Raw genomic sequence first — 27,532 nt, 5'->3', positions numbered from 1 at the left:
GAGAAGAAGACGAAGGCAAGGGCGAAGATCGAGCTTAGGCAAAGGAAGGTAAAGGCTGCTGAGCCTAATTAATGACTCAGGCGACGGCACTTTCATCTCTGTTGAGAGAGAGAGAGAGAGAGAGATTGCATGTTTATTTTCTCATGACTTTGATGTCAAATTACTTTACTTTTGAATTTCTTGCGCGCACGGGCACACACACACACACACACACACATACACTCACTCTCTCTCTCTCTCTCTCTCTCTCTCTCTCTCTCTCTCTGCGTCACACACCCGTTGACTATTTTCCAAGCTTCCATTTCAGTTTCCTTCGTCTTCTTCCCATCGCTATGACGGAGCAACGCTTGTAATTATGCTTATCCATTTCGTTCAATTTCACTCCCACTACTAGGCTCGCCACAGCTTTTAATGACAGTACAGGATTACCGAAAACTCTATATTACATTCCTATTTTTATGCTGGTTTATTTTTCCAGGCTGGATTTGCACTAATTATTTTTCCTAGAAATGTGTATGCCTGTACTCTCCCAGGGATTTCGTTTCCGACCAGTGTTTGTTATCCCGCCACCTGAGAGTCAGACATTAATTTGATTTCTCCCCAAATTCATCAGACCTACTTTTAGTCTCTGAGTTATCTTTCCATTCCCTGTAATCAGAAATACTTAGTAAATCTATTTAATCTGCGAATCTAAAATTCTCTAATTATTCACCGTATAGCATGGTTCCTGTTTTATCCCATACTAATTACTTAAATATATTTATTCTAAACAAGCCGTAAATACACTGGATTCAAGCGGATAATACATCGGAGACAGCCAACAACAATGACCATGAAAACAAAAGAAGATAAAATTTCCAAACATATATGAAAAAAATGAATTACCAGATAAATATCTAAAACTTTGAGAAAGAGATTAGAATATAAAATAAGATCCCTTCGTTCCCGGTACTCACCCTCCTGGGGCAGGCGTGTGTCGGACTCACCTGCGGAAGAAAAAAAAGTGAGATAATATTCATTGGTATTCACGTGTATTTGGACTCGTCATTTCTAGCAAGAAAAATCAAACAAACTAAACTAACAACAGAAAACTGAATGACAAATATGCGAGCCACCAGCAGACGTACCTAAAGTAACGAACAGCTCATGACGTAACCTTGTTTTTCATTCTTGCTCTTTCATCATATCACGGAAGAGAAGTCAGATCTAGTCGTCCGTGTTAAGATGTGTAAAATCAAACAAGTGAAAAAAACAACAGCGGGGGGTTATCAAAGTCGCAACACACGATCACTAAACATATTTTTCTTTCCTACAATCTGTTACTTCGTGATTCGTTATAACCTGAAAATAATCTGAAGAAGAAAATGAGTAAACCTGTTCGGGGCTACCAAGAGTTACTGAGAAAAAATACAGGAACACGATTACTCAGCTTTTTGTTACCCTCTCTCTCTCTCTCTCTCTCTCTCTCTCTCTCTCTCTCTCTCTCTCTCTCTCTCTCTCTCTCTCTCTCTCTCTCTCTCTCTCTCTCTCTCTCTCTCTCTCTCTCTCTCTCTCTCTCTCTCTCTCACGGGGGAACAATCAGCTGCTTGGGGTGCGGGGACGCCTAATGACCTGTCCAAAGATCTCATTCCGACGACGCTGAATCCTCACATCAATATGTCTTCCCTTCCCCGTCGCTTCCTTCCTCCCTTTATTCCTATTCCTCCTACCGTATCGGCTCTCCCCCTCTCTCTTTCTCTTTTTCTATCTCTATCTCCCTAAACAACTCCTCCTACGTACACCGCCTCCTCCTCCTCCTCCTCCTTCTACCGCTCTTTGCTACTTTACTTTCTTTTATTCCTTCTTCTCCTCCTCCTCCTACTCCTCCTCCTTCCCCTCCTCCGATTTCAAAGACCTCCTCCATTCCATCTTCCTCTCCTCCACACTACCGATGCCGTCCACGTCCCCTTTCATCCTCGTTCTCTTCGTCCTTCTCAACTGTCTGTGTCCTCTACTTCTTCTTCCTCTTCCTCCTCCTCCTCCTCCTCTATTGCTCTTCATTTACGTCTTCCTTTCGTCCTTCCATCTACGAAGTCCTCTCAGTCTCAATCTCTCTCTCTCTCTCTCTCTCTCTCTCTCTCTCTCTCTCTCTCTCTCTCTCTCTCTCTCTCTCTCTCTCTCTCTCTCTCTCTCTACCTCATGCTTTCATTCCAAATATGTCATCTACCTCGCTTCCCCTTCTCGTCCGTTCTCTTCAATATCCTCTTCCTCTTCCTCTTCCTCAGCTCCCCTTCCTCCTCCTCCTCCTCCTCCTTCTACTCCTCCTCTTCCTCTTAGCAGACACATACTCGTCTTTCTGCTCCCTGGTTGTACGTCTATTCGCTTTTTTTTCTCCTCCGTTTCCCCTCTCATCTCCCTTCTTCCTCCCTCCCCTCAGCTCCCTCGTCCCGCTTGATTTCTTCCATCAAGAGACGAGGTTGTTACTCTCCCCACCAGCCGCGCGGATCACACCCTTATTATTTGTCCGTCTGTCCGTCTGTGTGTCCGTCTATGTGTCTGTTTTTTTGTTTATCCGCCCCGCTAGTTGGTTGGCCAGCGAGGCGGACAAAGACTCTATCCTCTGTTTGTTTCTCACTCCTCTCTCCTCTTCTCATCTCTCCTCTTCTCTTCTCTTCTCTCCTCTTCTCTCTCTCTCTCTCTCTCTCTCTCTCTCTCTCTCTCTCTCTCTCTCTCTCTCTCTCTCTCTCTCTCTCTCTCCTCTCCTCTCTCTCTCTCTCTCTCTCTCTCTCTCTCTCTCTCTCTCTCTCTCTCTCTCTCATCAAAAAAATATATATAAAAACTCCTACAACTTCACCCACCAAAAACAAGTCAACTCCGAAAGACTCAATATTAAACTTTAATATACTTTGTTGAACGACACACGAGAATCGTACTTATGCAAATCCCAACCATTACTCGATATTTTCTCTGCGCCCGGCGACACTCTGAAACTATTCAGGTTTGGAATATGAAGCAAACTAAACAAAAATCATTAAAAGATTATAGAAAAAAATAAAAGTAGAAGTTGTGCATTGATATATAAAATAACCATTAATATACTGTTAAACGAAATCACACAACTAAAAAATATTAACTGTGAGTTGATATATAAAAAAGAAATAAGATAAAAATATGGAACCAAACCATAAGCAACGGGTCTGCAAAAATGGAAATAAAATGTGTGAAATGTGATTACGCTCTCCGAAAAAAAAAAAAACTGAATTTGAAATGAGATGACGTAAAAATGCTTTCCCATACAAATTAACAAGGCAAAACAAGAGGAGAGAGAGGGAAGTGTTGGAATGGAGCAAGGAATAAAAACACAAAATAAAAAGAAAAAGGCAAGCTGTAAAGGGAGAGGGAACTAAAAATACACAAAAATACATGACACAGGAAAAAATGAAACGGAAGGGGATGGTGAGAGGGGGGGAGGGGGGGAGGGGGAGGATAAGGGTGGTAACGAAGTAAGGGAGGATCAGAAAAGAAGAAAAAAGGTCAGATGAACGAAGAATAAAAAAAATACGGTATAGGGAGGGTGAAACGGAAAAGACTGGAACTAATCCGATTCCCGTGTTTTTTTGGGGGAAAGGTAATATTATCAAACGGAGGAAAACTAGCGCTTCAAAGCTGGTTATACGGTGATGATGGAAAGCGGTATGCAGGCGAGCAGATGAGTTAGGTAGGCAGGTATTCAAGGCAAGCAGGTGTTAGGTAGGGAGGTATACAGGCAAGCAGGTGAAATAGGTAGGTAGGTGAGTTAGGTAAGGAGGTATACAGACAAGCAATTGAGTGTAAGTGAGCAGGTGAATTAGGTGAGCAGGTGAGGCCAAAGAGGAGAAATAACCAGTTGCAGCAATAAAAAATAAAAAAAAACATATTAACCCGGTAGCTGCGGGGATCATGTTTCTTAAAGGTCCCTCTAAGCGAGAAGGAGAAAAAATCATCACTCACGCAAACCATTTCAAAGTATACATTAACGCATTTGTGATCAGTTTAGGCATCATCTGTTTTTTTGGGGGGTTTATATCATGGCAAAAATTTGGCCCGTCGCTGGTACACGGTAAAACCACAAATTTGGCCCATCGCTGCTACCGGGTTAAAAAAGGGTTATAAAAGAATTGGATAAACTGTGAATGTAATTTTGCTGTACTACTCGCAAACATTATTCTCTCGTGTTTTAATCTTGTATTTGTAATTTCTTTATTCCCAAGCAGCTCTATCAACACAATGAATTTATACATTAATAGAAATATACAGCAATATAATTACTATGTAATGTATGAACGTAATCTTTCTGCAATGCTCGCAAACATTATCCTCTCGCGTTTTAATCTAACATTTTTTTTAATCCCGAGCAGGCAGCTACAGCAACACAGCGAATATATACATTAATGAAATAAACATACACCAATGGACGAGCGTGCGAAATAAGAGCAGATTAACACTATTCTCTACCTTTCTATTATGACTTTGTATATTTTTTTCCATGATCTTAACCAACTGCATCAAGAGAACGGACGCTAGACATGATAGAGCTGAAGAGAGATAAGAGAGCAAGCCTCCTTTCCCTATCCGACAGAGAATCATCACTATCATCATCATCATCATCAGTAACAGCAGCAGTGTGGCGGGAGGTGAAGGCGAGTAAGAGGAAGAACATCACCAGCGCCGCCCCAAAGGTGATGAATAATGGTTTTGATGGTGAGGTAGGAAAGAAAGGTGCGCGCGGCATTTCACCTCTCGCCACTACCCAGGTGACGATGGTGGCGGTGGCGGTGCTGATGGTAATGAGGTGAGGGAAGCGAAAGGTGTGAGCGGCATCTTACCTTCCCTCGCTGACGCCCAGGTGATGATGGAAGCGCAGGTTGATTAGGGTGCCAGTGTGGCGCTCGTCCTGCACTAGTGGCTCAGGATGGCTCAATGCTGCTGGCGATGATGATGTGGTGGTGATAATGGTGGAGTTAATTAAGGTTATAAGCAGGAAGAGAAGGAGGGACGGGCAGGTAAGAAGAGTGGGGGAGGAGAAGCCAAGAGGAGGAGGAGGAGGAGGAGGTAAGAACGGCCGAGGAACGAGAGGGAGGGGAGAAAAGAGGAGGGGATAATGAAGGGAGTAGAGGAGGAGGAAGAGGAGGAGGAGAAGAGGCGGCAGAGGAGAAAATGAGTATGAAAATGAGGCACGCCAATGAACGCAGGTGAGCCTGAAGATGAAGAGACTTGGAAGAGCAGAGATGATGATGATAATAATAATAATAATAATAATAATAATAATAATAATAATAATAATAATAATAATAATAATAAAGTCTACTGGTCTACAATGATGCTGCTACACCTGCCGTAAATGATGCTGAGTCTGTTCTGCAAAGTATTTGCACCGTGCAAAATTGGTGCAACTGGAGGAAGTATAAAGACACAAAGGAAATACGAAAAAACAAAAAAAAATGAAGGGAAAAGAACGTACAGAGAAGCAGAAGCAGCAGCAGCAGCAGCAGCAGCAGCAGCAGCAAAAAGGGAAGTCAGGAGGATTAGGAGAAGGAGGAGGAGGAGGAGAAAAAAAAGAAGAAAAAGAGGAAGAGAAGGAGCAAGAGGAAGAAGAGAAGGAGACGGAGGAGGAGGAGGAGGACGAGAGGGAAGAAAAGGAGGAAGAGGAAGAACAAGAGAAGAAGGATTAAGAAGAATACACAAAAAAGGAAAAAAAAAGAACAGACAGAGGAGGAACAAAAAGGAGTAGAAGCAGAAGGAAAGACACAGAGAGGCCGCAGAGAACAAGGCTGCTTTCTCTCCAGCGCCCGCTCCCCGCCGCAAAGAAACCACCGAGAAAAGAAGGGAAAAAAAGACCGCCGCATCTCCGCTCCGAGTGCAGACTAGTGTGCCGGATGAATGATGTGCGAGCGGAAACTATAACAGGCCCTTACTGAATAGGACAATAGTGGAGGAGGAGGGAAAATGAGGACGGAATGGGTATTGGGATGGCGGGGAGGGATGTGGAGGGGGAGGGAAAGGAGGAGGAGGAGGAGGGAGGAGTGGCAGCTAGAGGTACTGCACTTCAATGTTATGATTATTGCACAAAGGAACGCTACAGTGAGCAGAGGGACGGCTGGACGCACACCTGCCGGGGACTCGCGCTGCACCTGAGCTCTGCAGCATAAGGGTAATGGCGCATGACTCGGTCTGGCTAACTAACCACGTGCAGGGAATTCGGAGGCGGCGTTTCGTGCCGTTTAATCAGGGTTCATCAAAGTAATAGCCGGGCGCTGTACTGAGTGGCGATAGCCTGCGATGCACTCGAACTCCACTCCTTCACACAATAGCCAAAGCCATTTTCGGTAAGGGACGCCACGGTTTCCTATCGCTAACATTTCATCCGTGCTTCACTATCTACAAAGCAAGGAGTTTATCATACGTATCATCAGCTTATCGAAACGCTTTGTTCTGCGTAGTTTCATTCGTATTTTCGGAAACAATATTCATCCGGTAAACAAATCATGCGCGTCTATTCACAATGTTTCACCCGTTAGAATCATGAAATAGCCTAATCCTTCAAAAGCTTATCTCCGTAAACACCTTTGTATATGGTGAAAATAAATATATATACCCTAAACCATACCCAGAGAGAGAGAGAGAGAGAGAGAGAGAGAGAGAGAGAGAGAGAGAGAGAGAGAGAGAGAGAGAGAGAGAGAGAGAGAGAGAGAGAGAGAGAGAGAGAGAGAGAGAGAGAGAGAGAGAGAGAGAGAGAGAGAGAGAGAGAGAGAGAGAGAGAGAGAGAGAGAGAGAGTTCCCTAAGAGTGCACAACATATTTCAGTGAGGGGAGCAACCAAGGGGAGATATGGAGGAACAAATAGATGTAGGGAGAAATAGGGGAGGAAAGATGGCCGCAGGGAGAAGGAGGGGAGGAAAGGAGGGAGGAATGGGAGGGACGGAGGAAGGGAGGAAGGGCGGGAGGGAGCGTGAGGTAACTAATGAGGAATGGCAGGATGGCAGAGTAAATGGTCGTGTCATTTTCTTTTCCCTCCTCTCTTCATTAGTAACGTGGAACGAGCGGGAGCGAGAGAGCAAGAAAAAGAAAGAGAGAGCGGCACAAGACGAATGAAATAAGTCGCCTGCGTCAAATAATTACATTTTTTTCTTCTCCCAAAAGTATTGTCGTTTCTCTTCTTCTAGTTACATGTTGTTGTTATTAGTCGACTGTTTCTTTTTTTTTTTTTTTGGGGGGGGGGTAGTGGGTACATGTCGTCGCTGTAACTATGTGGAAGATATATATTTCATTTATTATATTTTCACCCAAAGATGTGTTACTTTTCTCCTTTTTTTGTCGTTACTTCTCCTCGCGCTGTCCGTCCGTTTACGAGTCACCATTACTACTCTAAACAGCTGCCATTACCCCTCTCCTGCACATCTCGTCAATCTTTTACAATCTGTCGTTACACCTCCAGCATCTGTCCTCGCCCATCTCCTCCCATTACTTTTACGGCTGCTATCAACACTGTACTTGCGGTCATTACTCTTCTACCTTCTTGCCTGTTTGGTATATCCTGTTCTTCCTCCCATTCCTTCCTCCCTTACTGCACCCACTCGTCCCAGCTTGCCTCTCTCCCTTGATCTTTTCCCCCCATCTTGCCTACCTCCTTCTGTTGATACTCCCTGCCTTTACTTTTCTTTCCTCCCTTCCTCTCTTGATACGCCCTTCCTTCTCCTCTTCTTATCTCTCTCGCTTTCCCTCTCCTCTTCATATCCTTTCTTCCCTCCCTCCCTCCCTGTCTCCCTACCTCAATACCTTTTCCCCTCTATTCGTATCTTCCTCATTCCCTCTCCTCTTCATATCCTTTCTTCCTCCTCCTCCCTGGCTCCCTACCTCAATAACTTTTCCCTTCCCTTAGTATCTTCCTCTTTCCGTCTACTCTTCCTTCACCTTTACCCTCCTTCCGCCCCGCCTCCACTCCATCCATCCCACAATACTCTCTCTTTCCCCTCTTACCCCCTTTCACCCCTCTCCCTTCCCCCATCCTCTTACTCCTCCTCCTCCCCCTCCCCGTAATAACATTAGGCCATCAGGCTGCCTCGCTTTATCAGTTCATTGCCTCGCAGATGTATAGCGTGCCTGTGTTTCATTACCTTTGTACTCCAAGGTATAAATAGGTCTGTTATTTTCTTCCAAACTTGCTGCGCATGAAGGGGAAACTCTTATAAAGATTGACTGATAACATTCGATAGGTTGGATAGTTAACAGAGAATCTCATTTTTATTCCAGTTAATTAAAAAGAATTCAACGATTTCATTGCCAATGTTTGACTTGATATTTGGTGAACTTTATCAGAGCGAGCAATTCAATTTCATTACGACTTACATGTAAACATGTAGAAAGTGTGTGTGTGTGTGTGTGTGTGTGTGTGTGTGTGTGTGTGTGTGTGTGTGTGTGTGTGTGTGTGTGTGCGCGCGTGTGTGTGTGTGTGTGTGTGTGTGTGTGTGTGTTTAACAATTACTATGCAACAATACACTGTTACACACCAATTATTCATAAAGTTTTGGTAACTTCAATTTCCTCTTTTTAGTTCACTGATGGTTTCTAGCGCGTGTGCGTTCACCGGAGAACAGAGAAGGAAAAAAGATTACGAATTTCGCTCCGGGTGCTCTGAGGCAGATGTGCCGAGGCAAGAAACCCAGGCAGGTAAGCGACGCATTAAGGTTTTGTCTGTGTTTCATCTAATGGAGGAGGAGGAGGACGACGAAAAGAAAGAGGAGGAGGATAAGGACATGGAGGAAGACGGAAAAAGGAAAAATAGGAAAGTAATGGTATGTGAAGGAAAAAAAACTATGCTGGATGTAGAGAGCGAAGAAAAAGGTGACTGTTAGGTAAAGAACGAGATATGGAGAAAAAAAAAAGACAGGAAGGAAAGAAAGGAGGGAATGAAACCGGAAGGAAAGAGATAAGGAGGATTCAAGAGAGGACGTATGAAAGGAAGGAAAAAAGGAAGTGCAAGAGGGAAGAATGGAGTGAGGAACGGAACTAATGAAGGAAGGAAGAAAGGAAGGAAGGAAGGAAGGAATCTGGAACAAGGAATGAGGAAGAACTGGAGGGGAGATAGGAGAAACGGAAGGAAAGAGGAAGGCAATAACGAGGGAAGTAAGGAAGGATTAAGGAAGAGCGAGAGGGAGGTAAGAAGAGAAGGAAGGAGAGAAGATGGGAAAGACAAAGATAAGGAAGGGAGAGAAGTAAAGAGGAAGGAAGAGGGAGAGAGGACAGAGAAGGAGAGGGAAAAGGACAATGAGGAGTCAAATATGTAGAGAAGGAAGCATAGAGAGAGAGAGAGAGAGAGAGAGAGAGAGAGAGAGAGAGAGAGAGAGAGAGAGAGAGAGAGAGAGAGAGAGAGAGAGAGAGAGAGAGAGAGAGAGAGAGAGAAATTGCTCTTTAAGGCAGTCTAAAAACTTACAAAGGGAAAGTAAATTGCTCATATTTATTAACATTAACAAAAGAAAAGCAAATGTTTGACTTCATATGTTGCCGCGCCTGAGGGCAGAGGGCGCCACGTTGCCTGCCTGGGAAAACCTCCATTCAGAGATCACTTTGTATCACTTCATGTTCACTAAACACGCAGGCGCACAACCACTTCCCGCCCCTCCCCTCTCCTTCCCACATACACAGACGACCACAGAGACAAAACGACAAAGGGAAACTTGTTAAACATTCTCCCCTTTTTTAGATCCGTTTTCATAGTTTTCCCACGACTGCGCTCAAAGGACGACGCACAGAATAGAACGAATCCAGCAAACAACTTTTGCTTCCACGCGAAGAAGTTAGCTCCGGGTTTCTCCTTTCCGCAGGAGGAGGAGGAGGAGGAAGAGGAGGAAAAGGAGGGCGAGGACAAGCCGAGGACAAGAGGGACGAGGAGGGGAAAGAGAGGGAAGTTCATCTCTTTTAAGTACAACTAAACTTGCATACTTCTGAGCTGCGTCGAGTTTTACCCTCTCACCGCCGAGCAGGATCCTCCTTTGTGCTCCTGCCGGTATCTCTCTCTCTCTCTCTCTCTCTCTCTCGCACGCGCACACACACATTACAAAACAGACAAACAAACTAGTCAATTGTATTACGTAAAAGAGGAAGATAATGTTGATATCCACAAAGAGGCAGGTAAGATATTTTTCTGTAAAGCCGCCGCAAAGACGAGAGCGGCCGCCTTCCTGCGGCTTGATAGCAATAGAGTCATTTTGACAGAAAGAAAACATGAATAAATGAGCTCCTCGCCGCGGGCCAAATAACCAGACATAGGAAAAAAAAGACGACCCGAGGAAATGTGAGCGTTGAGGGAATGTCAAAACCATTTCTATGTGAACGAACCTCATTATTTACTGAAAGTATATTACAGTGAAAAATAAAAGCCTGGAGCATTGTTAATTACATCATTCTTACGGAGACAAGGTTATATTATTATATGCCTTACTTCTATGAAACACCGGCATGAGAACAGAGTGGCCGGTTGACTGAATCGTGTTAGAGCAGCCGGGACTCATGGCCGCGCCTTAGCCCCTCCTGGCCGCCCTCGCTGCACTTAGCTCCAAACCTCGTCCTGAGAAGGGGTTTACGAGGGCTCCCGAGTGGCCCTTTCGAGAATCCATACTACCTGCGTGGTTCCTCAAGCTCGCATGTGTACCTACTGGAAGCACGGCCAACGAGGAGCTTGAGTGTGTGTGTGTGTGTGTGTGTGTGTGTGTGTGTGTGTGTGTGAATCTAACTATCTGTCTGTCTGCTCCTCTGTCTTCCTTGTTGTCTGATCGTCTCGCTGCTTTCCTTGGTCACCGCCGGTTTCCCTTTCTGTCTGTGTAAGGATGTCTGTCAGACTACTTACTTCGGTCCCAGTATGCCTGTCTGTCCGCTTGCTTCACGGTCTTCCCTGTCTGCTTGTGTCTGCATGTTTGTCTGCCTGCTTTACTGTCCTGTCTGTCTGTCTGTCCGCATATGTGTCTGTTTGTTTTACTGTCCTGTCTGTCTGTTTGTGTTTATTGTTTTGTTCAGCTATGTCACTGTCTGTCTGTTTCTCCTCTTAGTGTTAATCTAATTACTGGATGTGTATTCGCTTAATTACAGAACCCAGATTCTTCCCAACGAGAACATTTCCTTCCCACAGAAACATTTCAATAGTGTTCCGGTGTTGAGAAAACGTTTGAGTTAAGTGCGGCTGTCCCCGTCCGGCGGCACGTTCTCGCGGGTGAGGGCTGTGTCCCGACGCCTGGCGCAACACCGGCGAGGCCTTGGCTGCGGGGCGGGCACTAGCTGCACGGGACGGCGCCGCCTTCCGGTGCACACGAACAAATATTCTCTCTCTCTCAAGACTAACCGAGTGCAGGAGAACATTCCTGTATGCAAAGAAAATGCATAAGGAACAGAAAACAACATGAAAGTTTCTTTTCTTTCGTTTCCTATTTTTAAAGATTATGAGGAAGGAGAGCGGCATAAAAACAAAATGTTCTGAAACGCATTACTATCTGGGCGGGATTTTTTTAGTCTTGTGGGTTCACAGAGCACTTGGCGCAGTTTGAAACGAGTCGGCGAGGTACCTTAACACATTTAATGTTAAGTTTTACTTCTCAAATGAGACTCACATTGGGGAGAGATATTATATGGAGAGATTTTTTCTGGGTTCGCAGAGTACAAAGAAATTTTTAAACAAGAGAGAGAGAGAGCGAGAGAGAGAGAGAGAGAGAGAGAGAGAGAGAGAGAGAGAGAGAGAGAGAGAGAGAGAGAGAGAGAGAGAGAGAGAGAGAGAGAGAGAGAGAGAGAGAGAGAGAGAGAGAGAGAGAGAGAGAGAGGAAAAGAACCAGACCCACAAGCAAAAAAAACAAATAAGAGACCGAACGATCTCACACATAGTCAACTGGAGGAAGAGGCCGACGACGAACTAAAAAGCATAAAACATTAAACCCACGGGAGGAATATCATCTTGGAAAATAAAAGAGGAGAAAATGTAACAAGAGAAGCATCTGGCCGTGTGCAATCACCGTTCACAGGGAAGGAATAGAAGCGGCGGCCGGAGGGGGGAAGGGACGGGAAGGAAGGAAGGAAGGAAGGCCAGGGAAGCAGACGATGAAAATATAGGGAAGCAAGAGAACACACCCCGCTCTATAACTCTGCCTAGCTGCCTGGCTGCCTGCCGGCCTGCCTGCCTGTCTGCCTGTCTGCCTGCCAGCCTGCCTTCATCCTCCCTTTGGTGTCGTCAGCCGGCAGGACAGCAGCTGACGTCGCACTCTTTCCCTAACTCCTGCAGCGACACTTAAAACGGACAGGGAGCGTTAAGAGGAGTACTTCATTCCGGGGAAACGACGACGAGGTGACGGAGGTAGTGCAGGAGGAGGAGGAGGAGGAGGAGGAGGAGGAGAAAGTAAGGCAAGAAGGAAGGGAGGAAGAAGAGATAGTGTAGCAGGAGGAAGAGGAGAAGAAGGAAGAGGAGTAGGAAAAGATTGTGTCGGAAGGGGAGGAGAAGGAGGAGGAGGAAGAGAGGTTGGATAAGTAGGAGGCGGCAAGATAAAGCAGTAAATGTGAGTGTAGACTACGTACTTATCACCTCCTCTGCTTCCTTCTGGCTCGGGAAGCCTCCACCTAGCAAGACAGGCTTCCTCAAGAGCATAAAACGTTACAACGGAGAAATTAATATCAAGGTTCTTCTTCTCTCTCTCTCTCTCTCTCTCTCTCTCTCTATCTCTCTCTCTCTCTCTCTCTGCCCCCGTTCCTACCAGCACCTTCACCCTTCTGAGTAGAGTCGACTATACAGCTTAACAAGCCTCGATAAATCACTGTTAACAAACAGCAACTTACAGGGAAGGAGGGAGGGAAAGAGAAAAATGGTGAGGGAGAGAAGAGGAGGAGACAGAGACGGAGGAGGAGGAGGAGGAGGAGGAGGAGGAGGAGGAAGAGGAGGAGGAGGAGGAGGAGGAGGCGAAGAAATGCCAAATAGAAACATGAAGTGGTTTCTGTCGTCATTTTTACGAGAAAGAGAGAGACGGAAAGACAGAGAGAGAGAGAGAGAGAGAGAGAGAGAGAGAGAGAGAGAGAGAGAGAGAGAGAGAGAGAGAGAGAGAGAGAGAGAGAGAGAGAGAGAGAGAGAGAGAGAGAGAGAGAGAGAGAGAGAGAGAGAGAGAGATTAACGTACTTATCTGAAACTTGTAAGGCCTATATCAAAGAGCAAAGCAAATTAAGAGAGTAAACATTTCAGAAGCGGAGGCACACAGACGCAATAGAAGAACAACAAAAGAATGGAAACTTACTACTTCGAAGTTGTCAACGAATAAAACTCATGAATAACTCTTGAATTAGACCTGGAACGACCTCCACTCTCAAAGCTGAGAGGTCAAGGAAATAAATGTTCGTGTGTGTGTGTGTGTGTGTGTGTGTGTGTGTGTGTGTGTGTGTGTGTGTGTGTGTGTGTGTGTGTGTGTGTGTGTGTGTGTGAGCGTGTGTGTCTGTCATGTATGTAGAAACTCTAAATTGAACTGTTCAAGCGTGACATGGGATGAGGGAAGACGAGAGAGGGGAAGGGAGAAAGGGAAAGGGCGTAGGTGGGAGAGGGTAAGGGATATGGGAAGGCAGAGGAGAAGGGGAGATAATGGAAAGGGGGAGAAGGAGGCGCAATCAGGGAAAGGCAAAGGGGGGCAGAGGGAGGGAAGGGAAAGAAGGGGGGGGAAGAAAAGAAGGGATGGAAAGAGAGGACTGTATGAATGACAGGGTTGAGGGGGGCAAAACAACTAGAGGGAAACAAAATGGTCTCAAAAAGTAAGAGTATGATAAAAACTGAAAAAAAGAGAGGCTGCAACAGAACAAGCACTTTTTCATAACCATAACCTTGTCTTTTTCTTGAACGCTTGTTTTCCTTTACATATAAAATACTCCCTTTTGCCTCACGCTGAATACTCTTGTTGATTATTCAATGTGTTTTCCGACGTGTGTGTGTGTGTGTGTGTGTGTGTGTGTGTGTGTGTGTGTGTGTGTGTGTGTATATATTATTGGTAGGAAGAGAGAGAGAGAGAGAGAGAGAGAGAGAGAGAGAGAGAGAGAGAGAGAGAGAGAGAGAGAGAGAGAGAGAGAGAGAGAGAGAGAGAGAGAGAGAGAGAGAGAGAGAGAGAGAGAGAGAGAGAGAGAGAGAGAATAATTTCCTACGAGTAATTTCATAGAGATGGCAATAAATAAATAAAACATAATACCTCGTCAATTTCGTTGTCCGGAGCTTTAACAACATAACTTGAGCCCTTCATAAAAAGTTAACACAACAAACACAGAGCGAGGCAAAACATGACCGTTCAACAGAATGAAACACGACGAAGCCTAAATTTAAAATCCATTGATTTTGTGTAGTGAAATATGTTTCTGCTGCTACTCTCAACTAATTAAAATTACACTCGCCACAGTGCCTCACTAGATTAACACTGATTCGGTGGTAATTAGGGTGTCAGCGACAGCTGCATCAGAACCCACAAACAGGAAAACGTAAAGACCAATCTGAGTCCGGCAGCAGCAGCAGTAGCAGCAGCAGCAGTAGCAGCAGCAGCAGTAACAGCAGTAGTGCAGCAGATTAGGCAGCAGCAATTTAATGTTGGGGTTGGTTAGGTTAGGTTAGGCAACTATCACGCTTACCTTCACTTTCATGAATAAAAAGGAAATAAAACTGATCCAATGACCTCACAACTTCTGAGTGACCGCAGAAATCTGCCCCGTGTTCGTACTTTCATCGCAACAACTTAGTAATATTTTCCTGAATAATAGCGAGCCACCACCAAGGAAACAGAAAACGTAACACAGTCTACGACCAGCCAGGAACTGAGCGCCAAAGAAAATGGTCCCCTCATACGTCTCTGTGTTCTACTTCTAAGGCTCTGCTCAGCTGGCTTTATTATGATCTTCAAAGTGAGAGATGAGCGGCAGCAGGCGAGTCAAGGAAAGAAAAATATAACGTTCAAAGCTCTAGTCTGTCCGCGTTAATTCGTATTTGACGTTAACAGGACAGCCACAACGCACTTCATATCAATACTCAAACATAATAACATTTTAGTTCGCACATGGTATATCAATAATATTTTGTTGTTGTTGTTGAACTAGTGCTATTTCAATACGGCAAAACGATTCCGTAGATTTTCAACACTGCATACGACACGGATTAGTAAATAAATTAGGATTATCATTGCCCACTATAAAAATGGTGTGTGTGTGTGTGTGTGTGTGTGTGTGTGTGTGTGTGTGTGTGTGTGTGTGTGTGTGTGTGTGTGTGTGTGTGTGTGAGAGAGGATATTAGTCAATCTTTTAATAGGAGGTATCTACATGACTTATTAAAGAGACTGATATTCTGTGCAAGACATGAACTCTCTGAAGCATTCATCAAAGTTATTAATGTCGTTCTCGTAAACAAATATTTTACTTATTGTAATATCCAGAACACCGGCAGCAGCGCGCACTACACAGCTCCGAAGGTGTCCGCAACGTGTTTAGATAAATCATTCCGTCTTTCGATTACATAGCTTTTTATCTATATTCTGGTAATACCATCCTATTCATGAGGCGCTTTTATATAACATGAAAAAAGCAGCAAGAAGAAGAGAAAGCCAATATTTCCTTTCAACATCACAATCACCCTTACCATCCATTACCCGAAACTAAAAACCTTTATTACATGGATAAAAACAATAATAAATGAATAACGCAGAACAATAAGTAATTTAAGTGACACTACTGAGCACATAAGTATTACTCGAACTAGTCAAGAGTCATGAAAGTAATAATGAGCAAAGCCATCATCCATTTATTTCTGTAACAAGTTTGTGACCTGACAGAACAAGGGCACAGGGAATCAGGGCTACATGGAAATAATAAAGAAAAGTTATAAAAAAGGTTCGACAGGCCTAGATAATCATGCAATAAGAGAGCAGCAGCATGAGAAAATAAAGTGACATTCAGTTGGCTTTATATCATTATGAGAACAATACAGAATGAGGCTTAATTTTATGTGATTACGTTACCGCTAAAGTAAAAAAGGAATTCGCTCTCGATTTAAATGTGTTATTATTCGCCTCTGCCTCCTCTGCATTACATATTTAAAGAGGCAGAGAGTTCCAGGAAACGAACAGCTCTTGGGAAATAACACCACTGGAGCCGAGATGTACGACCCCGCACCGGCTGCAGCGATAACAAATGCTGTACTAAATAATTGAATTTTCTTGCTTTCTTTGTGATTTTAATTGTTGCCGTGCTCTCTCCGAGGGGCAATATAAAAAAAGGGTAAATACAGGTCCATTAGTTTAACTTCAGTTGTAGGTAAGCTACTCGAGAGCATAATTAGAGACAAAAGTGTGAGTTACCTTGAAAGCCGCTCATTAATCAAAGATTCACAACATGGCTTTTCTAACAAGAGATTCTGCCTATCCAACCTACCGACCTTTTATAACGACCTCTTCTCTGTTTATGACGTAACCAAATCACTAGACGTAGTCTATCATGTTTTCCAGAAAACGTTTGATAAAGTTCCACACCATAAATTACTTTATAAATTAAAGCAACTAGGTATTGACTGTACAGTACACCACTGGATCGCGAATCGGTTGAGCAGTAGACAAAAAAGAGTGGTGATCAACGAATTTAACTCAGAGTGGACGCCTGTCACTAGTGGAGTCCCTCAGGGCTCGGTTCTTGGCCCAGTGCTCTTCATAATTTATATCAACGATGTAGACAGAGACACACACACACACACACAGAGAGAGAGAGAGAGAGAGAGAGAGAGAGAGAGAGAGAGAGAGAGAGAGAGAGAGAGAGAGAGAGAGAGAGAGAGAGAGAGAGAGAGAGAGAGAGAGAGAGAGAGAGAGAGAGAGAGAGAGAGAGAGAGAGAGAGAGAGAGAGAGAGAGAGAGAGAGAGAGAGAGAGAGAGAGAGAGAGAGAGAGAGAGAGAGAGAGAGAGCACATTTAGAGCTCTGTAGTGCAGTGGTTAGCGCGCTCGCTTCATAACCTAGAGGTCCCGAGTATGATTCCCCGGCGGAGTGGATTCGGATGGGCAGTCTCCTTCAATCCTTGCCCCTGTCCACCAAGCAGAGCAAGGGTACTGGATGTCACTCGAGGGTTGTGTTCCGCCTCCCGTGTTCAGTTCAGTTGAAAATCGGGGAGGCAGCCTTTGCAACGTTGTGGGGTGGCGGGTTCAGCCGTACCCAGAGATCTGTCACTTGTGAGCTCCTAGCTCATACATAGAAGGTACTAGCTGGCGATCTTTGGTCCATTACGTGGTCAGACCTTGTTCGACTACAAACACACGCACACACACACACACACACACACACACACACACACACACACACACACACACACACACACACACACACACACACTCGTTGATAATAACGCAACATAATGACGTGCTTGTAGCGGAAACAGAGGCAGGGCCGGGGCGGGAGGTGGCTGCATTAGCGGGTCAGACTCCTCCATTATGCTGACGAACGACCCAGCCTCTATTACCTCAGAATTCTGGGACGCCTATTGCTCCCGTTACCCACAGATAATTTTGCTCCACACAGGAAGGCATCTCCATTTTCATCTACCTCCTGCCCTTCTTTAATATGTAGCACATGACGATTAGTAGCGTACTATAACACATATTTACATACGCACAAATCACAAATACACTGAAGTTTGAGCTAAAGAAAGAAAGAGGTCAAGCTGAATATATTTATAATCTTCTTCCCTAATGTATTTTTGTATGCGTTCGTGTGTGTATTTTAGGTAAAGTTTCTAAGATTATCCGCGTTAACATGGATATACATATATTAATCAACAGGTACAGTCTTCGTAAAACGATGTTAGTTGTGTATGTTCTCCGTAAAGTTCAGGTGAGAATACTGTTACATGTACACTTCCCTATCACGGGCACATAACTTACGATGTACTTTTTTTTATAGGAATGATACCTGCGCTTTTATCACGGACGACCAAAACACATGAAGCAAATCAGACACCTGTAACATAGATGGCGAGCTAGGATGTACACACACCTACTAACGCTTACCATTTTGTCGGTGATTGTAATGCTTCTCATCAAAGACGAATATTTCAAGGACACGAATATTTCTAAAGAGTAGAAATTTATAATACACACACACACAAAAAAGTTAACTGTGGCTCAAAATAAGTGTTTTTTGGATGTACGAGATATGGGTAAGTTTGAACCAACAGAGACCATATTTTCAACTAACAAATTTCTAAATTGTCACAATATCCAAAAGTATTTTCTGTTACTCTCTATTTTCAAAAGTATAAATAACTGCCATTGAGCTCAAACCGCGTCAAATAAAGTCTATTATAAACATTAACAATCTGTCACAATTTAAAAGATCAATAGAAACTTATTTATATGCTACTCGAAATATATATATTTTTTAAGAGGTCACATATATTATCGTATATATATATATATATATATATATATATATATATATATATATATATATATATATATATATATATATATATATATATATATATATATATATATATATATATTATATTTGTGTATGTGTGTCCATGTGCGCTTGTGTCAATGTGTGGCAATTTTAAACAACAATGTTATATACTGTATTTGTGTTTGTGTATGTATGAGTATGTATTGTGGTGCGTGTTTATGAACGAAATGAAGCTGTCTACTGTTTGTAAATACTGTAGGTATGTTTATATATGTAAATACGAGAATAAATGTATGTTGGTAAATATGAGTAAAATTACGAATATGTGAGTATAAGGCTCTTACACTTGCCTAAAGGTGTAAGGTAGTTTTTGAGCATTGCCTTTATATACGTTCCTTATATCCGCTATCGCATCTTTGGCATGTAAATATATAATACCGTCTGTCGGGGGACTTCGGCTCGAGGGACCGTGCCATAATTCATTGAAATAATTTGTATGTGATATATTTTGAATGGTAATAAACATAACTTACTTACTTACACATGCACACACGTTCATTCTCTCTCACTGATATTAGGAGACCTCAATCTCCCTAATATTAACTAGATGTCACTCTCAGGAACAAAACGCAAATCACGTAAAATGCTGGAATTTATAGAGGATAATCATCTTAAGTCCAAAGGTTACAGAACCAGCTCGACAAAAAATACACTAGACCTCGTTACAGTGACCCAGGATAATCTTGTCAGTAATGTCACGGTAAGAGAACGTCTCGGTTCTTGCTTCACAGACTGGTACACGTTGACATTAGGGCTCAGTCAAGAGTTACTGAAAATATAATAATGGTACATAATTTCAAAAAGGGCAAATTTTACAAAAAAATCCGACAAAAGCTGACTGAGATGCAATTAGCAGAAAATTCCAACGTAGAGTAAGCATAGCTAAATCTTAGTCAATTACTTACTCATTAGATTAAAAATGTCCATTTTAGCGAGAAACGACATAACATTACAAGCGTTCAACGTGATTTAACAGCGAAATAAAATATTTTCTCAAGGAGAGAAACTCGTTATGCATGCAAATAAAAGTGCGGAATTCGCCACGAGGTGGGGAATGAAAAAATTAGAAGAGCGTGTGTATGAAGAAAATATTGCCGTCATCTGTAAAACCAATCCGAAATATTTCTTAAATTACGTAAGCAGTAAAAAGGGAATCAGAAGTGCGACTGAACCCTTACCTGAATGTGAGGGGGAATTAGTAATCGAAGACCAATACATTGCGGACATATCTAATAATTATTTATCTTCGGGTGTTCAATATTAAAAGCATTACAGCCACACCCACCAACGTTGTTACTTATAACAGTGTTTACAAAAATCACATTCATATCTTGCCCATCTTTGAAATAATTGCCAATGAAGTCATTCATGCACTTTAGTTCATAAAGGAATGGAGTGCAGGACCAGACAATATATATCCTATACTACTTAAAGTAAGAAAGAGCGAAATACTCACTCCTTTCGCATCCTTGTTTAGTACTATGCCCTTGCATAAAGGCATGGTACCTTTGGATTGGAAGATGGCTACCTTCACACATATATTTAATAAATGAGACAGAAAAATACAGGGTAATATCTGACGCATTATTCTAACCTCAGTAGTAAGCTATCCGGGGGCATAATTAGAGACAAACTTGTGAATTACTTTGAAAATCACTCATTAACTAATGATTCATAACATGGCTTCCGTTACAAGAGATACTGTTTGTCTAATCGACTGACCTTTAATAATAACCTCTTCTCAAGTTTATGACGCAACCAAATCACTTGACGTAGTCTATTTTGATTTTCAAAATACGTATGACAAGATTCCATATCATGAATTACTTTATAAGATCAAACAAATAGGTAGTGATGGCAAAATACTCTAATGGCTAATGGAGCTGCCTTAGAGTGGGCTCCTGTTACTGGTGGTGTCCCTCAGGGTTAAATTTTAGGTCTTGTCATGTACATAATTTACATCATTAACGTTGCCGTTAGACTCAATAATCACATTACTATATTTGCCGACTACACGGAGATTGGCAATTCTGTCCTCACTGACAAAGACAGGCAAAGCCTCCAAGAAGATTTGCATAAAATCTGAGTTTAGTCTGATAGATAGGAGATGCTATTTCATACAGATTAGTGCCAGGTTTTTTAAGTTCGAACAAAAAATAGGAGGTTTGATTACGAAATGCGTGATCTGAAAATAATAATCAAACATGGTCTCAAGGACCTGGGTGTTAAAAACGCGCTAGTCTCAAATTCTCACATCAATGCATTCACGCAGTAAATAAAGCTAACAGAATGTTTGGCTTCATTATTAAAAACTTTTAATTCAAGAATAAAGATGTTATACTTCCACTATACAATAGTTAAGTCAGACCCCATTCAGAATACGCAGTATTGTTTCGGTCACCTTGCCATGCGAAAGACATTGATGAATTTGAAGGTGTTCAACATTGAGCAACAAAAATGATCTCTTCCTTGCGCAACAAACCTTAGGACGAAAGGCTCTCACCTCTTAACATGTCCCCTCCTGAAAAACGTCATCTCCGAGGAAAATTAATCGAATATTTCCAAATACATAATAAATTTATGAATGTGGACAAATCCAAAATCTTATGTTCGATGATATTTTGAACGACAAATATCACAAAACTTATGAGTAAACAAATAAATTCATACTACACCAATTTTTTTCTTCGCCAACGTTGTAGCACGAGAAGGGAATAAACTCCCACCTTTAGTGGTACAGTTCAACGAAATTGAATAATTAAAAACCAAACTCGATCACCACTTCCTTCATCCAATAATCGTTACAAACGAAATGAAAAGTCTTGGTGGTTTGACTTGATATAATTTCACTTAGGTTAAGGATATAAAGCATAATACGGGACTTAGGGTTTGCGTGGTCTTAATATCTATGTAAATCTATTTGAGTCTCTCTCTCTGATGGGTAGGAGCAAATCCATGTCTTATTATAGTATACTAAAACATTTTCAAGTTGCAACCATGAACGTGTGTGTGTGTGTGTGTGTGTTTGTGTGTGTGTGTGTGTGTGTGTGTGTGTGTGTGTGTGTGTGTGCTTACATCTGAGGAATCAATCAGCTCAAGGGCAACAAAAAAAGTATAAATAAATCCCCGCTAATCGCTGTTCCTGTGTGTGTGTGTGTGTGAGAGAGAGAGAGAGAGAGAGAGAGAGAGAGAGAGAGAGAGAGAGAGAGAGAGAGAGAGAGAGAGAGAGAGAGAGAGAGAGAGAGAGAGAGAGAGAGAGAGAGAGAGAGAGAGAGAGTGTGTGTGTGTGTGTTGGTGTGTGTGTGTGTGTGTGTGTGTGTGTGTGTGTACAATATCATAGCGTAGTTCAGACGTTCACTACGAGTAGCTACTATCTGCTCCCTACTGTAAAAATAGAATTGGTAAACTCTAAATTGTAGCTAAAAATCCTGCAGTAGTCACAACAGTATTATATTTTGGCATAATATATATATATATATATATATATATATATATATATATATATATATATATATATATATATATATATATATATATATATATATATATATATATATATATATATATATATATATATATATATATATATATATATATATATATATATATATATATATATCACCATTATTTTTAAACATATAATTTTTATTAATTCAACCTTCTGATGTTATTCAGCGGAAATGGAACTGAAAAAAAATGTGCCTAGAGCAGCACGCATATTTATATTTCACTTCGTCCCGATGATAGTCTTGCTTTTAATGAAAATTGAATAAATAAATGAAAACATTTTTACAGTTTCTTTTATTTTACCATTCATTGATGCCTGTTGCATAGTATGATGTGTTTAGAATTCCAGTGCAGGTAATTAAGAGAAGTGTTACGGGTATGAACATGAGAGTAATATTGTGGAAATGGTTTGAATGAGCATAGAGATAATGTGATGAAAACGTTGGGTATAGCGCTGTACTTCGCCCTCATTACCGCCGGGTGTGACACGTTAACTGTAATGAATGTGATGTTCCATTATATGAAAATTCCTCCAATCAGCAGTGCATTGTGAGGGTGTGGCCATGTATTCCACTTTATAGGTTTGCGTAATTGGCCATACTTAGTTTAATGCTTTTTTTTTAACCTTTTTTTTCACATTCTGTCCTTGAACGTTCATCCTTAATAAGCAGTGCATTATGATGAGGGCTTGATGATGAATCCCGCTTTGATGTTTCACGTAACTGACGGTATTTAGTTTGGCAAGGTAGATTATCATTACACGCCCTATAACACACATTTAACCAGCCCCATGTTCAGTTAGGGTAAGTTGTGAAGGGGCTGGTGCCTATTCTACCAGGTGTTTTGCTTCAGTAAAGTCCCGTCTGTTGACATCAATGCTACCTGCCGTGGTTCTTTTGCAACAATTTGGTGTACCACTTTATAAATTATGACATGCTAGCAAGTGTTATGTTTCAATAAATATGCAAACCTGTTGACAGCAATGGATACTGTGTCAAATGCTATAAACTGGACGAAATAGACACCTCAATACACACTAGGTTCCCTGTGTCACGAACAAGTACGAGTAATCCCACGACAGCCAGACACTCACTCATTCATACGATCCGCCGCATTACACACACACACACACACACACACACACACACACACACACACACACACACACACACACACACACACACACATCGCAAACACACATTATCCTATCAAAACAACCCTCCCCATTCAAGAGTCAGTATCATAAAACCAAATCACATGCTCTTTAAGTCACATGGGAAGGAGAACACTGCATCGTTGAGTCACATGACACCTGAAAACACATCACCCCACATCAAAGCATCCCACCCAGTAAATACATAAAAAGATATCGTTAGGCGACACTGAAACGAACAAAACACATCAGTGGTTAACACAAAGGTCAGGAATACTCACGCAAGTCTTGGGAAAGGTGGAGGAGTAGCTTGTTCCCTGTGACCTGTGGGGAGGCGGTGGCGGCCTGGGACAAGCAGGTTCTCGCTGCCGCCATTATCATCATCATCAGCAACAGGGCTGGCGGGGAGTTGGGTGGTCGCCCCATATCCCACACCCCCGCCAGATTACGCCCCTTACTCATATGTACGCCTGGCACACACACACTTGCCGCGGACCGCAACTACCGCCAGCACAGTTCCTTGTACCAATCGTTTCCAATCACGTCACTGTCTTCTCAGAAGATTATTACTTGCTGGAGCACTCACGCTACCTTCAACAGTCATCAGCTTCTTCACCCATAATGTAATTACTGAACGTCGAGGGGGTCAGGGGATAGATTGAGAGAAAGGAATAAACGTCTTTCGCTTGATTATATTTTTTGTGTATCCTTTATTACATATTTACATTACCGTTCATGAAATTGTTTTTTCCTCTCTTGGCATTATTTTTCTTCTGCCTTGATATCTAAGAAAAATATTCTGTAGTGTGTGTGTGTGTGTGTGTGTGTGTGTGTGTGTGTGTGTGTGTGTGTGTGTGTGTGTGTGTGTCGAAGCTTAGACCCGTAACGCACGTCACTTCACCGCTGAGCCAACAACATTTATATAAACAGCTGCTGTCGTTACACGCGTCAAGGCTGTCAAGGCAAGGCCGGTAATCACATCGTTTTCCTGCTAACCTTCCACACCGATCAAGACAAATAGCATCCCTCAACACGCCAAAGTTACGTCATTAGCCAGCATCCTCCGGGAACGATAACCCTGAGATGAGTTCATGAATCATCTCATTTTCACTCATCTTCACAAACTCGTCACTCACTTCAGTCGTCTAAGGTACCCTCTGAAACAAGGCAGTGCACAAAGAAACCGTTGCGAACACCGGGGAAACGATACGAACACGAAGATCCACCGTCGCTTGAGGAGCCACACAAGCCAAGGGTCGCGAACAGCCGGAGCGCTACAGCCTCCCGAACTGAGCGGCTGAAGCTCCACACGGCAGAGCGTCCCCGGCCCTACTGACCACGTGTTGCTCCGCCCGGATCCCGGCGTCCTGGCCACACACCCACGCCCGCATGCGCTCTTCCCAGCCACGTCAAAAGGGCAGCGCCTAATATGTGCTGCTGCTGTTCCTACTGCCTCGCCCATGCCACAAAGCTCTGCCACAGTACAGAAGAACGTAAGCACTGTGGCTGCAGGAGTCGGGGGTGGTGACAGACGACTCGTGCATCAGAAACTATACACATTCATACTCTCTACACTGCCAACTCGTGTTCACACTGGACAGGACGAGTAAGTGAAACATCCGGACACAAAACCTCTCCCTTCACACACACACACACACACACACACACACACACACACACACACAATGAAGAGTTACTACTAATAGAAGAAATTACCAACAGGAACACAAGAGGACATAGTAAAAATCCGAGGAAGGGAAGATGCTTGAGACATAAAGAAATATAGCTTCCCACAAAGAAATATAGAGGTTTGGAACGGACTAAGTGAGGATGTAGTATCGGCGAGGAGTGTGCAAAGCTTTAAGGAAAAGTTGGATAACTGTAGATACGGAGACAGGACCACACGAGCGTAACGCCCAGGCCCTGTAAAACTATAACTAGGTAAATACACTGTTAATAAATGTCCCACTTTACGAGGCACAGGAAGGACATGGAGGGAGTGAAAAGTCTTATTGATAGAGTAGAGAGTGTGGAGGCTAAGGCAGAGGAAAATAAGAAGGAAAATGAGAAATTAAAGGAAAAGGTAGATAAGCTTACCAGAGAAGTTATAGAAAAGTTGGCCAAATCAGTGAATTGTTGGCAGAAATAAGTGACATGAAAGAAAAATTAAAGAAATGGGTGCGGATATGTATCAATGCAACTTGAAACTGAAAGAAAAAGAAGAAAATGAAGTGATCAAGCAGGCAATTACCATTTTGCAAAAAGAGAAGGAGTTTGAAGAATCAGTTGACAAGGTACACTCATTTAAGGATGAAATAAAAACTACCTTTACTGAGATACTTAAGCAGCAGGAGGAAATAAAGAACAGTCAAAATGTAGAGCAAAGGCAAGCTAGTCAAGTAGACATCACACAGGAAGTCAAAGATGTAATCAGGAAAAATCCTAGACTGATCAGGGAAACAGTAGACATGAATAAATCTGTTGTAATAATTTGCAAAAAAGAGGACATCCAGAATAAGTTTCAAGAAGTTAATGTTGATCTAAAGAACATCATGGAAATCACTAATAGGGTGCTACAGGAAGAAATAGGTGGCAAGGATATTGAGGAATTCCACAGGCATGGAAAATTTGAGATAGGGAAAAATAGGCCTATAAAGTTGACATTCCAGAGCACTAGCATGATGGAAGAGGTATTGAGAAATGCGAACAAACTCCATGAAGAAGAGTTCAAGAATGTCTTCATAAGACGTTGCCTAAACAAGGAAGACAGAAAACTACTGAGAGAAAAACTTGAGGAAGCGAAAGAAAAAATGCAGAAAGATCTGAGGAAGACGCTCAAGGTTTTTCTACAAGGTAGTAGTCGGCATGCAAGTGAGGAAATGGTACAAAAACAGAAGGGAATAACTAAACAAGTAGCATGGAAGGAAAAGGAAGAACGCTGTATAAACAACACTGAAAATATTGTATTCAAATGTAGATGGGTTGACTTCTAAATTAAGGAGAATGAGGTACATAATACGTGATAGGAAACCACAAGTAGTCTGCCTCATAGAAACTATACTGAGTAGCAGCATAACAAACGATACGTTGGGTTTTGAAAATTACAACATATGGAGAAAGGATAGAGTAACCAAACAAGGGGAAGGAGTAATTATTATAACAAGTGACAACTTGCAAGTAAGACAGATTCACATTGATACTCCAGATGAGGTTGAAATACTGGCAGTTGAAATAAAAACGGAAGATGTTATTATAGGCAACATCTACATGCCTCCTCCAACCAGAACATGGGATAAAGATGAATACAAGAAAATGAAAGAGGATACAACTCAAGCCATTAGAAGGCTGTTACAAAATGCAAAGATAAAAACAAAAGGATAATCATAAATGGAGATTTTACCAGCAACATTGACTGGAAAAATATGGAAGTTAAGAGTAACAGCAATTTGTGGGATAAATATGTCTTGGAAATCATGCAAGACTTCTGCATCAACATATTCAGTACTTTACTGGAAAGAGGGGACTAGATGAACCATCGATATTTGATATAGTATTCACAAGACAAAAGGATGGTGTGGATAACATCATGAATAGTCCTTCAGTGGGGATGAGTGATCATAAACTGCTAGAGTATAACTTTTTGGTTAATTATGATGTAATAAATGAGGAAGAGAATTCCAAAAACATGCTAAACTACGAAAGAGGTAATTATGCAAAACTAAGGAAATTCTTCAGTGATACAGATTGGAAGGAAGAACTGGTTGGAAAGTATGTAAACAGTCAGTACTCAATATTTTGGGAACACTACAAGGCAGGAGTGTCAAAGTGGATCGAACCCGGGGCGCGGGTTCAGATGAAGTATAAAGGATGAAGTAAAGACACCCTTGGAACTAATTTTGCTCCCTTTTGGGGGCAGTTTCTTTCTTCCTATTTAGAAATAAAATACTGTTCGTGTGTTTATTAACTATTGGTCTGTCTCTTGTATCATAAACAACGCGGTATAATGAGTCCCAGCAACACATCAAAGGTTTCTGATCACACAGCGCAGCGTTCACGATAAAAAGGAATACAGCCTTGCTTCGCGGGTCTTGCCTATCAACAGACTTCCCCTCCAGCGAGCCTCCAGCCGCCAACTTTCTTGTTCGTTCCTATTTTTATTCCGCGCTCACTCACATCCTTTTATCCCATCCTGTCATATTCTCTACATTTTTCACACCTGAGCGCTTCGGAAAGTAAGAACCGCTTCTTAGAATTCGATCAAAATAAGTTTTCCCCTTTTGTCAGTTTTTCACAAATAACTGAATAGATAATAGACGGCAGGAAGAACACAACTGTCAAAAGGCTTACAAATAAACCGTGGGAGTAATCCTTAAAAAAAA

At 42.3% G+C, this 27,532-nt stretch overlaps 1 long non-coding RNA gene across 1 annotated transcript; it reads right to left on the bottom strand.

Moving 5' to 3' along the window:
- Positions 1–955: 955 nt before the first annotated feature.
- LOC126992260 (uncharacterized) lies at positions 956–25,615 on the bottom strand. The gene is made up of 3 exons (XR_007746395.1): positions 24,368–25,615; positions 23,435–23,783; positions 956–986 (listed from the first exon to the last, which is right to left on the bottom strand). It is a non-coding gene; the product is annotated as an uncharacterized LOC126992260 (long non-coding RNA).
- Between the last annotated feature and the right edge of the window lie 1,917 nt (positions 25,616–27,532).

The sequence above is a fragment of the Eriocheir sinensis genome, unplaced genomic scaffold, assembly GCF_024679095.1.
Source record: "Eriocheir sinensis breed Jianghai 21 unplaced genomic scaffold, ASM2467909v1 Scaffold429, whole genome shotgun sequence".
Classification (NCBI taxonomy): Eukaryota; Metazoa; Arthropoda; class Malacostraca; order Decapoda; family Varunidae; genus Eriocheir; species Eriocheir sinensis.
The sequence above is the reverse complement of the archived record's forward strand: the minus strand, read 5'-3'. Positions and strand labels throughout refer to the sequence as shown.